Source organism: Alligator mississippiensis, chromosome 4 (assembly GCF_030867095.1).
Source record: "Alligator mississippiensis isolate rAllMis1 chromosome 4, rAllMis1, whole genome shotgun sequence".
Taxonomy (NCBI): domain Eukaryota; kingdom Metazoa; phylum Chordata; order Crocodylia; family Alligatoridae; genus Alligator; species Alligator mississippiensis.
Window position 1 is genome coordinate 238872246 of NC_081827.1, and position 19020 is coordinate 238891265.

General features: G+C 46.5%; 1 long non-coding RNA gene across 1 annotated transcript in view; it reads left to right on the top strand.

Annotated features, from left to right (window-relative positions):
- LOC132250413 (uncharacterized) overlaps nucleotides 1-19020 on the top strand; it is a 300006-nt gene that overhangs the window by 59044 nt on the left and 221942 nt on the right. The window lies entirely within an intron of this gene.

Here is a 19020-nt window from a genome sequence, read left to right on the forward strand (position 1 = left end):
TTCAGTTCCTGGTGTTGGCAAAGATAATGGTCATCATGCAATCATGGTACACTTCCAAATGCGTGTTACTCTTCAACAGCACTGTTTCTACTTTTCTAGAGGTAAGACACTCCAGGAGAGAGAATTCCCATCATATCAAGTGTTTTATGTTGTATGAAATGATTTCTGTTACTACAGGCAGCCCTCGGACTTACAACACAATTGGTTCTTGCAACATTTCAACTTAAGACGTGGTTTTCAACTCAGAACCAATTTTCTCATAGGAAACAATGTTATAAATGGTGGATTAGTTCCTGAACCAAGTCCCTATTTTCATCAAAAACAACCTAGAATTTGGTACTCAATCAATTATAGATGAGTAATATAACTACATTCATGTAATTATGCTGTAAATAGCAACCATAGCTCAGGGGTGGGCAATTATTTTGGGTGATTGAATAATAAATAATAAATAAAAAATAAAATTTTGGTCTACTATGTTTGTCAGAAAGCAGTGATCTGTCCAGAAGGGAGGAAAAAGAGCTCTAGGAGGAGCGGGGTGTGTGTGTGTGTGTGTGTGTGTGTGTGTGTGTGTGTGGGGGGGGGGGAGATGTGTGTATGGTGGGTTTGTGGGGGTTGTGTGTGCATGGGGGTGTGGTATGTGTGTACTAGGGTGTGGGTGTCTGGGGGGGTTGTGAGGGTGTGTGGCTGTGTGTGTGGGGTGGCTATAGAGTATGTTGAGGGTGTGTATATGTGGAGGGCTTGGGGGCAGGGTATGGGTATTTGGGGTGTGAGAGAAGGTGGGAGGCACAACAGCAGCAGGCTGGAGTGCTCAGCACTCCTGCCTGGTGCAGGCTCTGGTGCCCAGCGACGTGGAGCTCTAGCCAGTTCTGCACATCATGACGAGGATCACCTGTATCAGTGGTGGGTGCTGTGCATGTGCAGGCCCCACACTCGCACGGCACCAAATGGAAGCCCCATGTGCTGGAGGTGGCCACCTTCCCCCCCCCCCCCCATGCTGGTCCCAGGACTCTGCTGGGGAGCAGGGGCCAGGGCTCCCCTCCATTTCTGGCAGAGTCGCAGGACCTGTGTGGCAGGGGACAGGGAAGGCAGTGGGCTGTAGCATATGGACCTGCACTCCAGTGCCAAGCAAGTGTGGGGACTGTGTGCACAGTGGCAATAGAGGTGGCTTGGCTGGGCTGTGCCCCTCACCCCTATATGGAACGCTGGCCGGAGCCAGGCACTAGCACGTGCACAGGGCACCAGCACCTGGGTGCTCCTGTCTGTTGCTGCTGCTGCTGTCTGCCAGGGCTGCACACAATGGGGGAAATGTGGGAGGTCCCCATACCCCCCCACCCTCCCTCATACCTGCACCCTGCCCACCCAAGCTCTGCACTGCTGCCACCCTCCTGGGCATAGGCTCTGCAGTGCTGCCAGGCCCAACCCTACGCTCTGTGCTCCGACCCAGCTCCCCCTCACCCCTGCCCCCACTCCTGCCACTTCCCTACTTGGTGCCCAGAACGAGCAGGATGCTGCAGAAGCTGAGCAGGTCCCCTGGAGGCTGCAGCAGTGGCAGCAGCAACCCTGCCCAGAAGCTGTGCACTGGTCAGACCAGGCCCTTCCGTTCATGAGGGTGGGAGTGAGGCCCAGTTGGGTATAATGACACTCTAGGAGGTTTGCTTACCTTAGGAAAAACATGTTTTGCTCTTAATTTGGGTTAAGGATGTTGTTTAGCTTTAGCTGGATGAGCTGTATTAAGCTTTTATTCCCAAGATTGGAAACTTGTTCTGGTTTTCTCCTACAACCTGAAAATAATGCACTCCCTTTTTTTCACTCTTAGCAATATAAATATATGGGATGCCAGTGGCCTGATGTGGGGTGGGTGACTAGGGCATCAACCCCTGGTGCCCACTTTGAGGGGGCACAGAAATGGCATGTGCTACAGCCAGCCTAGCTCCTGTCATCACTCCTGCCCCCCAGTGCATAACCCTGGTGGTTTCATTGCTTTTGGACCACATTGTACACTCACTACCTCCCATTTGTTATAATCTCTCTTGCAGTTCTGCAAAGTGAGTATTGAGTCTTACTGGTTTGTTTTGGTCGAATTTTGCAACCATTTGTATGCAAGTGCCCACATATTGTGCAAGTACGCATAGAATTGGGTCTGTAGGCTCTCATTCTGGCTTTGATGACAGTGATTCAAAGCTGTCATGCTTTCACTGGTGTCAGTGTAATTACATTGTACACTGGTGGTGTACTTGGAATACTGGTGTTAGTGTAATTACATTATAATGATATTAGGGGAACAGAGCAAAACTTAGGATCAAACTGTGCAATGTGTGGCAGGCATGCAACTGCTGTTGTCTTCAGTAGAATGATTTCAGAGAATGGCTTTAGTGGAAAATATATATGCGAGTGTGAGCTGGACTGTAATTCTGTCTTACGTTGGAGTCAACTAAATTGCATTTTTCTTTGTCATGTTTAGTTTTAATGTTAATTCACAGACACAAAGACAAGTAAAGAAAAACAACTACAACATCCTAATAGGAGAATTGTTCAGATGCGCTTCTTTTGATGCATTGCAAATTGTCCTCTCGAACAGATCAGCTTGCTTTACCTGTGGAGAAGAAACAGCTGAACAGCTGGAAGGGAAATCTGCCAGTTCAGAAAATGTATTGTAACTAATCTAACTGAGACAACATTGTTTGTTTAGAACGTTAGTCGGGTTTTGATGGTTTTAATCTAACTGAAGTCTTTATCAGACCGTTTGAAATAGTCTGTGACCCTCAGGACAATCGCTGAAACTTGCGGAGGCATAAGAATAGTTACTCTGTGTTGCTCGCTGTATATATATCACTGCACAAGTAATTTCTCTCTCTTCATAGTATGCAGCAAAATCTTCAAGGCCTATGATAGAGACATAAGTGTGATAAGGCAGAACAGACCATTCCTTCATTGAGTAGCCCTACATTTTTCTTTCCAGAGAAGATAGGAGGAGGTTCTTTGGATCTTTTGAAGTAGGGTGACTTGACGTTTTCTCCTTGCAAAAATAATTTGGGAGCTGTGTTAACATTGTTACAGAGAGGTTGGTTTTCCCTCTTTGATGAAGTCTCTAACCAACTGTTGAAATGTGTTTATATCCAACAGATTTTAAATATTCATAGCATATGATTGAAATTCTGTTACGTTCCCAATTTATCACCATACACTATGACAATCTTAGACTTTCCAAGAGGACAGTAGGGAGGTTATGTGACAATTTACTTTGAAGTGTTTTTTTTTAAAGCATTAAATGGCATTGCCCAACCATCTTTTGACAGAGTTTAGAGTGGAAATTTTTGGATTTTATTCTGGTACTGACTTCATCTGTAGCCTTGAGCAAGTAACTTAACCCCTGTGCTTCTCAGATCTGTAGCATGGAGCATATATGTATGTGTGTGTGTGTGTGTGTATGTGTCTGTGTGTGTATATATATGTATATATAAAAAAATCTTGGAGGTATTTGGAAACCGACACGTTCGTGTCTGTCAAGTACTATGACAGCCTCTGAGCCTCCACGTTGTATAAATGCAAAGAAACTAGATGATTTGATCAAAGAGTGTATGAACAAAAGTAGCTTTGGGTACTGCCAAAGGGAGGAATATTATTAGTTTTGATCATTTATGTAGAGTCAGTCTATGTTAAGATCCTTCATGGGTGTTGGTTTTTCAGTACTCTTAATATAGATGGAAGAAAACTGGACGATAAAAGGGGTAATGTGAGTGGCTTTAATTTCTGTGAATAGCCTGAGATGTTCCATTTGTAGAGCCTTCTGGAAAGGATTGGCTTGACTATGGTCACTGATATAATAATGCCAGTGAGGTCATTGTTGACATTCCCTTGGTACAAGGATGATTGTCTTTTAGTAAATAGGGAAGTCATTGCTGAGTCTGTAAGATGACTGAGGTGGCTGATATGAGGTCTGCATGTATGACTGCAGATGTGGCAACTAGTTCTGGGAGGGAGGAGCCAGATTACGGTGACATCAATTCTCAGCTCTTTCCCTTTATCTCTCTTATCTGTCCATCTCCCCAGTGAGGTGAGTTTGCTCATAATGATTGATGCCTTGCCATATCAACGCCCCCCACTTCAGAAATGATGTGGACAAATTGGAGAGTCCAGTGGAGGGCAATGAAAGTGGTTTTGGGCTGGGGCACATGACTTGTGAGGAGAGGCTGAGGGAACTGGATTTATTTAATCTGGAGAAGAGAAGACTGAGAGGGGATTTAATAGCAGCCTTCAACTGCCTAAAGGGTGGTTTGAAAGAGGATGGAGCTGGACTGTTCTCAGTGGTGGCAGATGACAGAACAAGGAGCAATGGGCTCAAGTTGCAGCAACGGAAGTTTAGGTTAGATATTAGGGAAAACTCTCTCACTAGGAGGGTAGTAAAACACTGGAAAAGGTTACCCAGAGAGGTTGTGGACTCTCCATCCTTGGAAGTTTTTAAGACCCAACTAGACAAAGCCTTGGCTGGGATGATTCTACTTTGAGCAGAGGGTTGGACTAGACAACCCCCTGAAATCCTTTCCAACCCTCATTTTCTATGATTCTATGATATATTATAGTGCCACTGGAGATGATTCAGTGCTCAAGCATCACAGCTATCCTTGAATCTCTTCTTTTGCCTACCTCTAAAGCAGTAACTATCAGTGACTTGGGACTTTAGGACCTGTTTCAGGAGCTGGTTGTCAGCATCCTTATGTCTCCTTTCCAAAACAGCTGGTGCCATATAAACATGGCTTCAATGCTAGTAGTGTTTGCGTAAGCCAGAACGTTGGCATTTCTTCTTCTGATCTTTCAGTTGATCTGGAGGATTTTCCAAAACCGTTGCTCGTGGTAGTGTTCCAAAGCTTTCAGGTGTGTCTGATGTGTCATCCAAAGGTGTTTTTAATGTGTCATTCACACCCAAACAGCAGGAAAGGGATAACAACAGCCTGGCAGATGAGAAGTTTGGTTTGGGTCCTGGTGTGATGATCATTGAAGACATAAGTTTGGAGGTGTCCAAAGGCAGCCCTTGTACACTTTATCTGGTGTTGAATATCATTATCTACGGATATGCCCCACAGCAATGAGTCCCAGAGGTGGCTGTGATGCCCTCTGGTGGCCTTGAGAATCCTGTCTTACTCTGGTTCCCTGTAGATTCCTCCCTCTTCTTTCTACTCTTCCATGTCTTTCTGGAAATATATTTTAGAGAGAAAGGGATGCTGTCCCAGAGTCCTAGAACAAGTCTTAGTCAGCTTTCACACTTGTGGGTCCCTCTTGGACCCCACTGATCCCAATCAGTTTTCATGTCATGTGAGCCTTCCTCGCTTGTATACACACTCCCCACCAGGGCACCTGTTGCATTATGGGCTATTCATGGCATCTGGTCCTCCCCTACAGCCATGCCCATGCCTCACAGGTGGTATCATGCGGTTATTCTCCTGTGGGAGCTTTGACCTTCTTGGCCTCCTCTCCATTTCTCTCGCTGGAGCCTCCTAGCCCAGGCCCACTGTGTTGGTCCTAGCTTCTAGATTCCAGTCCTCATCTCATCTTCTTGGGATCTTATCTCCACCCCTCCCAAGCTGTGGGCCCCTGACCCTGGTCTCTCTGCCCTTGTGCACTGGGCCCCTGGCCCTGCTCAGGCATTGGGTCCCTGGCCCTGCCTCTTATCTCCTTGAGTGCCTTAATCCCAGCCCCAGGCAGGGTTCAAAGCAGTCACATGCCATTCAGGCACTACTAGAACCTCCATCTCCCCTTACTAGTCCCAAACCTGGGTCACTGGTATAACTAAAATGCAAATGACCAGCAACTGCATAACATAAACCTCCCTCTCTGGGTGAAGCAAACTTCAACAGAAGAGTGTGTTACTATACAGGAAGGAAAACCTTCCCTTCTTCAGAGTCAACAACCGAACACCAAAGCAGCCCCACCCCTGGGCTCTCACTGCTTCCTATTTTGCAAGTGTTCTGTTTTGGCCTCAGATATTAGCTCAGCTACAGCCAGCTTGCAGCAAGGCTCCTCCTCCTGTGGCTTGCAGATCCAGACTTTCTATCTTGGGTACTGAGCCCTCTGGCTCTATCAAACCCTAAACTCTCTGGCAGTAAAATCAAACTCTTCTGATCCTGGCATGTGGCTTCATGTAAGCCTTCAGCCCCTTGATCACAGTGCACATTGCTGCCAGATCTCAACCAGTTGCTCCAGCTATAGCCACCCCAATCCAGAGCTCCTTCCCTGGTAGCCTTTAGGGCCAGTCTGCTTGCCATGGTTCAAGCCCTGGGTTTATGCGTCTCCCAGGCACTGCCCCTTTCTGGTCAGGGGACTTCCCTGGGTGAGCTATAGGTGTCCCTTAATTGAGCTCGGAAGCTTAAATCTGTGGCAGATTTCTGCCTACCTGTTGCAGGAGTGCTTTGCTTATTTGCATGGTTCTTCCCTAGCTGTCTTATGTGTGTATGGTTTTCAAACCTCCCTCCCAAGGCCCTGCTCTTTTGGAGCTCCTACAGGCAGCCTTCCACAGCTATCTGAACCTCAGTTTCCCTCTGTAGCAGGGAAACCTGGCCCTGTTACTGGAGAGTGCTGCATCCCCTTTAAGGGCAGAGGCTTTACAGCATGGGCAGCCAGCAAGGCGGGGTTTAAAGGATAGCCCTGTAGTCAGGGCAGCTGTTCACATGATGAGAAGAGGACTCAGGGCAGAGCTATATAAGCCCTGGAATTGAGGCAGTCAAGGAGGCCAGCCCTGAGAGTCGTGGAGTGTGGAGCTCCTGACAGCAGCACAGCAGGACTCCCAAATCTACAGGGAGGATGGAAGAAAGCAGCACTAGAGGCTTGGGAACAAGAAAGAGCTAACTGGGGCTCAGAGAAAGGGAGATACTTGTTAATCAGGCAAGTGACCTCTATGTTTAATGTTAACACTGGTGGCTTGGGTTTGGGCCTAGAGGGGTGGCTTGGAAGTCCCATTAGTGTCCTAGGGGTATGTGATTATCTTGAGCCCTGATGGGGGCAGGTTCAAGGTAGAGCAGGAGCTGGGGCTCAGAAGCCAAGCCTAGAAGGGTGGGCCATGGCTATAGAACCAGCCAGAGTAAATAGGCCAGGAAGGCTAAAACCCCAAGGAAGGAAGGCCTGGAGTAGCCTGGAAACAAAGGGACACGTGTTCCACATGATTGGTGACTCAAAGTCTATGAGGCGTGGGGCATGGTGTAGGGAAGGTATGGAGCCATGCAATTAGCCCATAAGACAAAGGACCACAACCACCAGGTGGTCCTTAGAGCAAGACCACGCCTGGGAAGCCCTGGGGCAGCCTCCCTTTTATAACCATAAAATACATCAAGACATGGTAGGCAAGTCAAGGTCACTTTCATAGTTCCAGGAATTGATAAAAGTTTGGTAACTCGCACCATATGATCCCTCTCACTAATATAAGCACACAAGCATTATCCAGAGTTACCTAGGACACTACAGAGCTGTCATTGCTTGTTGCATCTGCCATAAACAGTGCATCAGCCAAAATCTGCCACTCCTGCTTCTCATCCGTATGTCAGTTAGGAAACAATAGACCTAATTCTGATTTCACATATAGTAGTACAGATCTTCAACTGAACTCACCCCAAACCCACCTCAAATCAACAAGCTCTTCCTCCACATATTACAATTGGAAGGAAATCCTTGAAGATTGTTGAACATTTCCCCTACCTGAATAGCCACCTTTCCCCAAAAGTAAACTAAGGGAAAATACAAGAGTCTGGTACAAACTCTCACTGTGCAAGCACTCACAATAATTAGTCTGGTTTAAAAATGGCATGCCCTGTGCAAAGTTACACTTTGTATAACAGGGTCTAATCTAAACCAATAGGGGTTAGTTGGGTTTAACAAACACTTGTACAATTATCAAGCAATAGAAGTTTGCACACTGTCCTCCAGGCATCCCAGTGTGCATTGCTTCTTCTTCCATCCCCCTCCCCCCCCCCAACCCCAAGAGGGACTGTCCGGGACTCAACCAGACTCCACCATTCCAGCTTATTCACAAACCAAACCCATCCCCCTGGCAGCCTCAGGGCTGGGAAAGCCTAGCCCCTCTCTACAGCCCTGGGGCTGTCAGATGTTAACTGCTGCCCACCCCCCAATCTGAGCAGACAGGGGAAAGCCACCTGCCAGCACCTCATCAGTCACATCAACACACCCAAACCCACCCACCTCATGGGGAACAAAACTGACCCCTCTGAAGTGATGCGGGGTGGGGGGGAGATTTACCCCAAGACAGCACCTCAGAGTTCTGGTTTGCCCCTTTTTAGGATTCTGTTGAGGGACTGTATGATAAGCAGCACAAGACACAGCATAGTGCGGGTAAAGCAGGAGTTATCAAGACAGGGAGAACTGAATACATGTGCCCATGGATGCATGAGACCAACACAGCTCCAACATATATCCCTGAAACATGGAAGATACCATATTTAGCTGTTTGGAAATGTAAACTTTATTGCTAACCAAGAAAGATGAAATTTTCCCTTCCCTATCTAACATTGGAAACCTCCAGGGAAGAAGCCTGCCTAATCTGCATATCACAGAGCAACCCTCTCACAAAAGGACTTTGAGGAGCACAGGGGGAGGGAAAAACTTCCACCCTCTACTGCCCCTGTGCAAAATGAAGTTTCTTTTCTACCTGGGACAACTTGTACAGCCTTTGAATTCTCCTCAGCCTGATGAAGGGTGTTTGGATCCGAAAGCTTGCAAAGAAAGACATTTTTTGCTACTATTTAGTTGGTCTAATACAAGATATCACCTCTAATCCAAGAGTTTTGTTTGTCCCCATGTATGAGAGAGAATTTATGGCTTCATTCATACAAGAGAGAACAAAGCAAGTAAGGTATAGAGTTCGAAGGAATTGGACTACAAACCGTTCAAGGAAAGAAGAAATGGGAATTGATAGCTATTCTCCTTTTCTCTCCTCCACAGAGAGATGGTGCTTGTTCCTCTCCATGACTTATGGGATGAGAGAGGAGCACACAGAAGAGGGAAGAATGGGAATCCCTTATGATGGGAAGGGAAAAGAATGGTTCAAGGTGAATGAAGAGAGGGGGTTGATAATAGGGGTGTGCAAAATGGGCTCTTCAATTCAGATTCGGCCCAAATCGGGGACAGTGATTTGATTCAGATCACTGTCCCCAGTTCGATTCAGCTGAATCTGAATCTGAAGATTTGATGCTGATTTGAAGAATCAGCAATTCGGCCATAGAGACAGCTTTAAATGTACCAGGCATGGCTCATGAACGCTGCGATGCAGGGGCAGATGGAGCATCCCACAGGAGCATGGTGGGTATGGGGCCCTGCATGCTTGGTGGGGAACTGGAAGTGGACTGGAAGTACTTCGGGTCCATTTCCGGGTCTGCTGGGGAGTGTGCTGGCCCCCCCGTTCCCCCTGGTTCAGTGATCAGCCATGGGGGGACCCCGGGGTGCCCCCACGAGACCCAGGAGGCACCAGTCACCAAGCCAAGCCAGAGGGCAGGGGGGGAGGCCCTCCGCGTGCTCTCCGGCGGATCCAGAAGTTGACTGGAAGTGCTTCTAGTCCACTTCCGGGTCTGCTGCTGAGTGCATGGGGGGGGAGGGGGGAGGGGAACCCCCCCACACTCCCATGGGATGCTCCATCCACCCCAGCATTGCTGCATTCATGAGCCGCCTGGTACCTTGAGATATGTAGAAAAAACATTTAAAGCTGTGTCTATCTCCAAATTGCTGAATATTTCCGAATTGATTCAGAGGGTTCCGATTCAATTCAGAGATATTAAAGCATCTCCTGATTCAATTCAGATTTGGAGATTCGGCCACTGAATTGGGCCAAATCTTTGCCGAATCAAATCGGGGACCAAAGCTTCGCACACCCCTAGTTGATAATACCGATGGCTTTTTCTGTTCTTTATTTTTCACTCTTAGGGTTGGCAGCATCATGTGCATGCTTGTATTTCGGGCAAGTACTCCGAATCATTGATTTTATTTTAGAATTGCACAATATTTAAAAGCAATCTAGGTAAAAATAAATTCTGATTGACATCATTTATAATTCTCTTCTCCCTGGAGACTTCTCTTTTTCTTTTCTTTTTTTTTTTTAAAGAAGAAGAAAAAGATGTGGGGATACACTGAGTGAAGCTGAATCTTCCAGCCTGATGCATATCACCATCTGGTGTGTGCATGTGGGAGGACACTCTGCATTAAGCTGTCTGGATAAAATAGATTCCCTTGCAGGCTACGTGTTGCTGTGATCATTACCTCTTTTAATAAGAAAGGAGGCATGAAGTTTATTATTGAGGGCTGATAAGGGATGTTATAACAGTTGTTCATAGTTTCAGAGGATGGCCCGTCTTATTCTTATATTAGACATAAACGATATCTGGACCATGAGCTTTGCCTGCCTAAAAGTGTTAAGGTCGGGTGGTACTTCTTCAATAATGAAACTGGTTGTAGGAATGTGAGGAGAGCAGTCCTTGTATGAGAACTGCTGCTCTGACATGTACAAAAATGTATTATTTCCACCCAGTGTCTAGTTCATTAAGTAAAAGGTTAAACTGGCTCCTATTCAGGAATACAAAGTAATCCAGAGAACAAGACTATTTAACTACCAGACAGCCATCACAGCTACTGTAGAACCTGTCACAAATAGATTGCCAGGAAGTCAGTGCCTGCAGCGGAGGAAGGTGTGTTTCACAAATGGATACCTATGCTTTCTGACAAACAGTGATATGTCCAGAAGGGAGGAAAGAGAGCTTTAATCAGTCAGTGTTAAGGCCCCAATTGTGCTGTCACTTCACCATATACTTTCTTGAAGATGTGGGCACAGTCCCAGTAGAACTAGATCCTAAAGGTACTATTCTAAGTTTCATCCATTATGACAGACCACTGGGACCACAGCCGTACACATAGTTAGGCACTGCCTAAACCAGGGGTGGGCATTTATTTGGACCTAAGGCCACGTAGGGAGTTCTGATGAGCTGTTGAGGGCCAGGTCACTCCTTCCCTCCCAACAACCCACCAAAGCTCCCTACGGGGCTTTGGGTCAGTGGGGAGCAGTGTTTGGGAGCGCGACAGGCATGATCTACTCCCTGCATGCCCTGACTGGGGGGGGGGGGAGGGGGGAGGGAGAGTGACAGGAGGTGTATGGAGGTGTCTGGAGGGATGTGCGTGTGGGGGGGTGGAGACGGGGGGGGAACCTGCCTGGGAACCAGCTGGGGGTGAGAAGAGGGAGGGGGAAGTGCGGGGCACATGGGTGCAGCACTCTACATAGGGCTAAGTGCAGCCTGGGGCAGCTAGTACTGTGCTCCCACTCAAGCCTCCCAGCCCAGCCCAGCCCAGCCCAGCCCAGCCCCTGGCCAGTATGCAGCATCTGGCAGGGCTTGCTTTGTCACCAGGAAGCGAGGGGAGCAGAGCAGCTCCTGGCCAGCTGCAGTCACTCCAGAAGCTGTGCGCTGGCCAGGGCCGGCGGGGATGTTCTGCTTCCCTTGTCTTTAGCTGTGACTGCTGCTGCTGCTCTTGCTTCTACTATGCAGCTCTGGGTGGGTGGGCAGGCGGGCAGGAGGCTTCAGCTGGGCAGCTCCTGCCCAGTGCGTGGAGCTCTGGCTCTAGCTCCCAGCTACCTTTCACTAACTCCACCCGCCTGGTGCGACGAGCCTGGTGACTTGTGGACAGGTGGAGCAGGTGGAAGGTGGCCAGGAGCTGGAGCAAGAGCTCCATGTGATGGGCAGGAGCTGCCCAGCTGAAGCCTTCCCCCATACCCACCCGCCTGCCCACCCAGAGCAGTGCAGTGTGGCAGGGGCAGGAGCAGAAGAAGCAGGCACAGCTGGAGGCAAGGGGAACCAAACAGACCCGCTGGCCCCAACCCCAGCCCTGGCCAGTGCGCAGCTTCCAGTGGGGCTCTTCCCAGTGCAGCTGCAGCCGGCCAGGTGCTGCTGCGCTCCCCTCGCCTCCAGTGGCTGCAGCTCCTCCTGCTCCTGCCCCTTGCTGCGCTGCTCTGGGTGCGGGCAGGGAAGCTTCAGTCTGGCTGCTCCTGCTGGAGGTGAAGGGAACAGAAGAGCATTCAGCCAGCTGGAGCTGTACTTCCAACAGCCCCGCCAAAAGCTGCACTCTGGCCAGGGCCAGGGCTGGTAGGAGTGTGGTATGGGCTGCCCTGGTGGGAGTGGGTGGGTCTCAGCCCTGTGTGGAGCACTGTGGGGGCAGCTGCAGGCCAGATCCAGCCAGTTAGCGTGCCGGATCTGGCCCGCGGGATGCATTTTGCCCACCCCTGGCTTAACCTTTTCCAGGATTGGAGCCGTAAGCCCCAAACCTCAGAAGACTTACACATGTGATTAACTGTAGGCATGTGCTTAAGCCTTTGAAAGACTGGGACCTTAAGAAGGCATGATTTTTGATGTATGATGCTGGCCCTGATCCAAAGTCCACTGCGTCAATGCAATTAACTTCAATAAGCTGTGGATCAATCCATTAGTGGTTGAACAATTTTAATAATTACAGAGATGACAGGAAATGGAAAGAAGGAAAAATGGTTTAAACCCTTAAGTTACTCAAAGCCAATTTTACACGATTACTGCAGTTAAATAAGCATGACAATACCATAGATTTGATGCATGCTTTGAGATTGGAAACTTATTTTTCCTTCTACCACAAATGCTACACGATGACACAGTTCTTAACAGCTGGACTTAAAACTTGCTTATTTTTTTGCTTAAATGAGACAATTTAATAAGAAATCATATTGTGAATGCAAATATCCTTTAAGCATTATAAGCGTAGTGTTCTGAGTCAGATATATAAGGGTCCTTTACAATGCACTATTAAAGCAGGAATTTGGATCTTAAACTATTTTGGATGGCAGATCATAGTTGTAGCTGGAAGAATTGCTATGTTCATTTTAGGTTTCCTGCCTCACTAGAAATTTTGAAGGAAATATATTGTGTTAGTCCTTTATGCATCCCATGCCACTTTAGGCTCCCAACATTTCACCTTTATAAATATGGGCAAAATTTTAGAAAATGCAGGAATTCAGTTGCAGGAGATAATTTTACACAAATGCCCTCTTGCAGGCTGCAATGTATGCTGAACCACCTCCTAAGGTACTAGGAAGGTTAATAAAGATCTTGGGAATGCACAGGTCATCACATAAAACTGTCAGTCAGGTACTGGAAAGACTGTGGAGGTGCCATTCTAAGTACATGTATTCATCCCTAGAGCTCACTTGAGACCACTTACAAAAGACATTTGAGATTTATACTGCACTATGACTCCATTATATAGTGGAATACCCAATCAGAGGTCAGTTTACTGTTATTAAATGCTGTTAGCTTCTTTCTGTGAAACCTGACTTCATAAATGTTAAGGGGGAGAAATCTATTGTTTGTTACAGCAATAAAACCTTGCCTTGATTCAAACTTCTCCCCTCTTGTTGGCATGCAGGGGAGGCACAGGGAGCTTTGAAAAATTACCTAGTAGGTTTTAAAAACAAAACTGTCTTGGTGATCAAAAGCTTTCAAGGCTGATTAAACTGTTTCAAGTGAAGACCCTCCTTTGACAATGTGGATCTGAAGCAAGCATGTTGTGCCCCCATATGCTTCTTTTTTCCCCCCACATACTTTCACTCAGCTCCCTTGTTTGTCCTGTGTACCAGCTATACCCAAGCTTGGAAAAATGTTTGCTGAGATAACATGCTAGAAACACAGATCTGTTTAGGCATCTGTGTTCTCATATGTTTGGGGCTTGTTTATATTGGCCAAAGTGAGATTGGTAAGGATTTTAAAAGTGCCGGACAAAATTTTGCTTTCTGATACCCTGGTATAAATATGCAAAGTCATTTGATTTCTCAAAAAGTCAGCCTAGATTTCCGAGGGACTGTAGTTCTTTGATCTATAATCAGTTCTGTTAGGATGGGAAAAATCAACCCTCTCACCAAGTTAGTAGCGTAGGTGAACTCAACGTTTGCAAAAGTATAGTCATTTAGGAATACTATCTAGCAAATTTGGCCCTTTTAAGCCTTAATGTTTCATCCAACGCTTGACTTCTGTGCCTGTCCCTCCTCAATCTTAGGAACAGCATCAAATAACACACAAACTTTGCACGTGACCTGAAGGTCAACAAATTCAAGCTTTGGTGAACTGAAGAGAATGCACATTCCACAGGTGATGATATGTCTCTGAAAATGATCTGTATCCGGCTTCCTCTCTGTTAAATCACAGGAAAGTTAAACTTTACCCCCACCAACATATCATGGGAGGAAAGGTAGTTGTTGAAGTATCAGGACCCAACTTTTGATGGTTATGTGCTATTATGTATTGAGTTTAGTATTAAGTTGAGCATACATGGGCCTTTTTGAATACTCCATAGAGCCACTGTTAGGGCTAAAACAGCTTGATATGGTCTTCTCATAGTATTCCAGTCCCTGGGCAGTGAATATACAGTACTATGACAAAATTACATCCATCTCCAGAAAAGGGCCATCTCAATTAATAAGAGTCAGGCCCAGACATTAGGATATGAATGCATGTCATTCCATCCAGGAAGAGCACACACCAACTGCTGAAACTTCCTTAGCCTGACGAAGGGTTTTTGAACCCGAAAGCTTGGTTAATAATTATTTTCCAGCTATTTGGGTTGGTCTAATAAAAGATATCAAATTCACTCAAGGAACCTTGCCTGTTAGAATCCAAGTCTTTCCAAGAGAAAGTGAGGATTTGTGATGGGAAGAAAGAACTAATGGGGAAGACATGAATATCTGTGTGAATTGGGTAAATTGGTTGTCTCTGAACTGAACTGGTTATTTAATACATCCCTTACTTCTAACTCTTACACCAAAAGCATGTACTGTAATATTAATTCCCTGTGATATATAACTGGGGCCTGGCTATGTAAGCTGTAGGTGTACCTGCAGTTTGATGTGTATTGTGAACAGAACAGAATTTAAAAGGTAAAAGCTGTGGAAAATAATTCTGAATGGTCTCTTCTTTAGAAAGATAGCTAGCCTGTCTCACTACAGCAGAAATCTGCATACTTCCAATCATTACACAGCAGTCTTTCCTAGTCTATTTAGGAAGGATAGCCTGGTGAATCAAGAGATTAGATTCATTTCTCAGCTCTGTTGCAAATGTCTTTGGTCACTTGGGGCACTGAGTTGGAGGCCTCTATGTCCAAGCTAGTGGCATCAACTATAGTCCCCAGCAGGGAGAATTGAACCAGTGTGTCACCTGTTCTGATCTAGTTGGGGAACAGCTCTGGCTGTGTGCGCCAGTATTTGGCTTGGAAATCCATCAGAATTTCCTTGCAAGTTGTAAGTATTGCATCTAAAATGTGTCAGATCTCAGCTAAACAGTGCAAATATTCCTTGGGAACAAACAGCATCTTCTTTAAGTGCTGTCTTCTTTGTTTTATGAAGTGTTTGGCATTTTCTTTTAAATTAGTAGCTCTTTTAATTTATGAAACCCTGATCCACTCTTTTTTTTTTATGTGCATCTCCTTTCATGTCAGGTTACAAACCGATTATGTTATCAAGTGTGCAGGAATTTAACCTGTGTTTTGCAGTTAATTAATGCATATAAATCCTTGCAATGGCAGGGCTGAGTAACAAATCTTAACCCTGTTTTGAGCAAACACATTGTAAATTAGCATCAGATTTAAGCTAAATCTATCCCTTCCACTGAGATTATGGATGGGCCTATTTCTGTTAAAACAATCTAAGGCCTTGATTAACAGACCTGTGTGCACATACAGAGCCTTATTAGCATTTGCTTAAATGGATTTCTGTGCTACTACACCTACTTGTAGGACTGGGGACTAAAGTAGCTTTATGAGTTGAAATCCTTATACAACTAATAATTACATGTGGTATGTTAATACTTATCACTCTTGTACCTCGTTTCACCTTCAAAATATTTCAACAGTTTTATGGGTCAGATTATGAACTCCTGACAGGAAAGCATTTATGAATTGTCCCAGTGGCTATTCTTTCAAGTTACTGTCCAGTATTCCTTAACAGGTTCCTAATCCTGCTTTCTCTAAAATTAACAAGATTCTTGCTACTGATTTTAATAGAGCCAGGATTGCAGTCTCACTAGTAAGAGTAGAATTTTACATCACAGGAGTGCCCAAGTATGCTAGGGGGTACATGCGGATACACATGGAGAACTTGAGGGAGGTTTTACAAAAATTGTCTCTCCTTTCAGAAGACCGTTTCTTCTAAATCACCTTTATGGGAAGAAACTCTGCAACATGCTTTATCAGGTGTCGTGCTTACTGGCATGAGTCATTCTATATTGACTTTGGTGGTACGACTCAAGGTAGCAAGCATGATACTCATTTATAAGCAGTGGCTAAGCACAGACCTTTAAAAAGCCTGAGCCTGAATTGATTCAATCTTTACAGTTGAGTTTAACCTGCATAGATTGAACTGACAAGCAAGTGAATAGACACTCACTTTTGATTCCAGTATATGCAGCAATATGGCTGCAGTGGCTCAGGCTAGAAGCTGGGGGGCACTAGAATAAGCCCTGCCTTCCCTGCAGGCTGGAGGGAAGATGAGTTGTGGGGGTGTGGCCAGGCCCCAGCCTGATGAATATGACTGGGGAGGGACTCAAACCCCCACCCTGGCCTGCAGGGACCCCAGCCAAGGTCTGCCCAGCTTTTCCCCCCTGCTCGTGGCTCAGCACAGTCACTCTCCAGGTGGTAAAAAGGGCTGCTGGGCAGGATTTGCTCCCTCAGCTGCATGTTCAGCTCAGCTTGGCTCTGCCCGGGGCTAGCGAGGATATACTTGAGCTTTCTGCCCTCGCTCGCAGCCTGGGTCCCTCTGCTTGGTGGGGCTCATATCCAGGATGGAGCCATTGCTACTGCAGTCCCTTTGTGCATCTCCCCACCTGGGCTTGGGGCCATTTTGCTCTCCCCCTCCCTCCTATCTGGCCTTTGCTTCTGGGCTGCCCAAATGAAACCCTAGCCCTGGCAGCTGGAAAGGCACAGTGGGATTTCCCCCTGACTGGGAGGAGGGCTGAGCTGAGCCATGAGCAGGGGGAAATGCTGGGCAGATCCTGGATGGGGTCCCTGCTGGTGGGAGAGGGGAGGCAGGGGGTTTAATCCCTCTCTGCCTGAGCCTGCTGTCCCATGCCCCCACCCCCTCCACTAGTGGGGAAAAGCCTGACAGGAGCTGCAAAGCATGCTGGGGGACTGTGATTTAACTTGAGCCAGGAAGGGATCTGAGACAGAAGTTTCATAAACCGGGTTGACCTAAATCAATTAAGTCTGATAGTACATTCAACCAGGTTTATCTTAAACTAGTTTTGGTCATTTTGAAACTGGTTTACGTGCACTGAATTTATGTTCTAATACAGGTTTCAACAAATTTCTGATCACTTAAGCCAGTTTTTATGTGTAGCTTCTGCCCCTAGCCCGTATGTTAAGGGGAAAGTATTGGTCGGGCCTTCTATCATTAAAGCAGGTAGTATGGATTATTTTTCCTCTTAGAATAAGACTGTTATAGGCAAGGCTCTTAGCCTCAGCTAGTTTAAACTGATGAAGCTTCTTTCACCTCGGAGCAACTGTACTGCTTTATACTGGCTAAGGATCTGACCCAGGAATTTTGAGCATTATGAAAACTTGATTTTAGCAGGACATATGATGTGGTCTCCTACAACATTCTTGCAAGCAAGCTAAGGACATATGGATTGGATGATTAGCCTGTCAAGTGGATAGAAAACTGGCTGGATCATCAGGCTCAAAGGGTAGAAATCAATGGCTCGATGTCTAGTTGTCAGCCAGTAACAAGTGGAGTGCCCCAGGGGTCAGTCCTGTGGTTGGCTTTGTTCAATATCTTCCTGAACCTGGAAGATGGGATGGAATAGTAGATATGCTGGAGAGTAGAGCTAGGATTCAGAGAGACCTTGATAAATTGGAGGATTGAACCAAAATAAATCTCATGAGGTTCAACAAGGACAAGTGCAAAGTCCTGCACTTAGGACAGAAAAATCCCATGTATCAGTACGGGCTGGGGGCTGACTGGCTGGGCAGCAGCTCTGCAGAAAAGGCCCTGGGGGTGACAGTGGACAATATGCTGAATAAGAGCAAACAGTGTGTCCTTGTTGCAAAGAAGGCTAACAGCATACTGGGCTGCGTTGGTAGAAGTGCTGTCAGCAGATTGAGGGTAGTGATTATTCCCCTCTAAGCACTGGTGAGGCCACATCTGAAGTACTGTGTTCAGTTTTGGGGTCCCCACTACAAAAAGGATGAAGACAAATTGGAGAGAGTCCAGTGGATGGCAACAAAAATGGTTAGGGGGCTGGGGCACATCATTTGTGAGGAGAGACTGAGGGAACTGGCCTTATTTAGTTTAGAGAAGACGGGAGGAGGGATTTAATAGCAGCCTTTAACTACCTGAAGGGTGGTTCCAAAGAGGTTGGAGCTGGACTGTTCTCAGTGGTGGCAAATGACTGAACAAGGACGAGTGGTCTCAAGTTGCAGCAAGGGAAATTTAAGTTAGATATTAGGAAAAATTTTCTCATGAGGAATGTCGTAAAGCACAGGAACAGGTTACCCAGAGAAGTTGTGGAATCTCTGTCCTTGGAGGTTTTCAAAACCCGGCTAGACAAAGCCTTGGCTGGGATGATCTAGTTGGGGCTGGTCCTGCTTTGAGCAGGGGGATGGACTAGATGTGACCTCCTGAGGTCCCTCTCAACCCTCATTTTCTGTGATTCTATGATTCTGAGAGGAGCGGGGATGTAGGCTGACAAAAAATGTCACTCCTAGAGCTTGAGGAATTTGGAAAACAAAATACTACCTCAGTTTGGCTTTTCTATTCCAGTTTTCTCTGGCTCAAGCTGCATTTTTTTTGGAGGCAAATGGGAATGGGTATTTCCTGAGACCCATGTTGAAGAGCAAGCAGATAACAGAGTGGAGGCAGTAGTCTCTCTTCTTGTAGGGTGCCTTGCCAGTGTCTGAAATTCTGGCCTGCGAAGGTCAACATCTGAGAAATAGGAGCCAAGGTGCAAGCTTCAAGTCCAGTTCTAGATTTCTGCT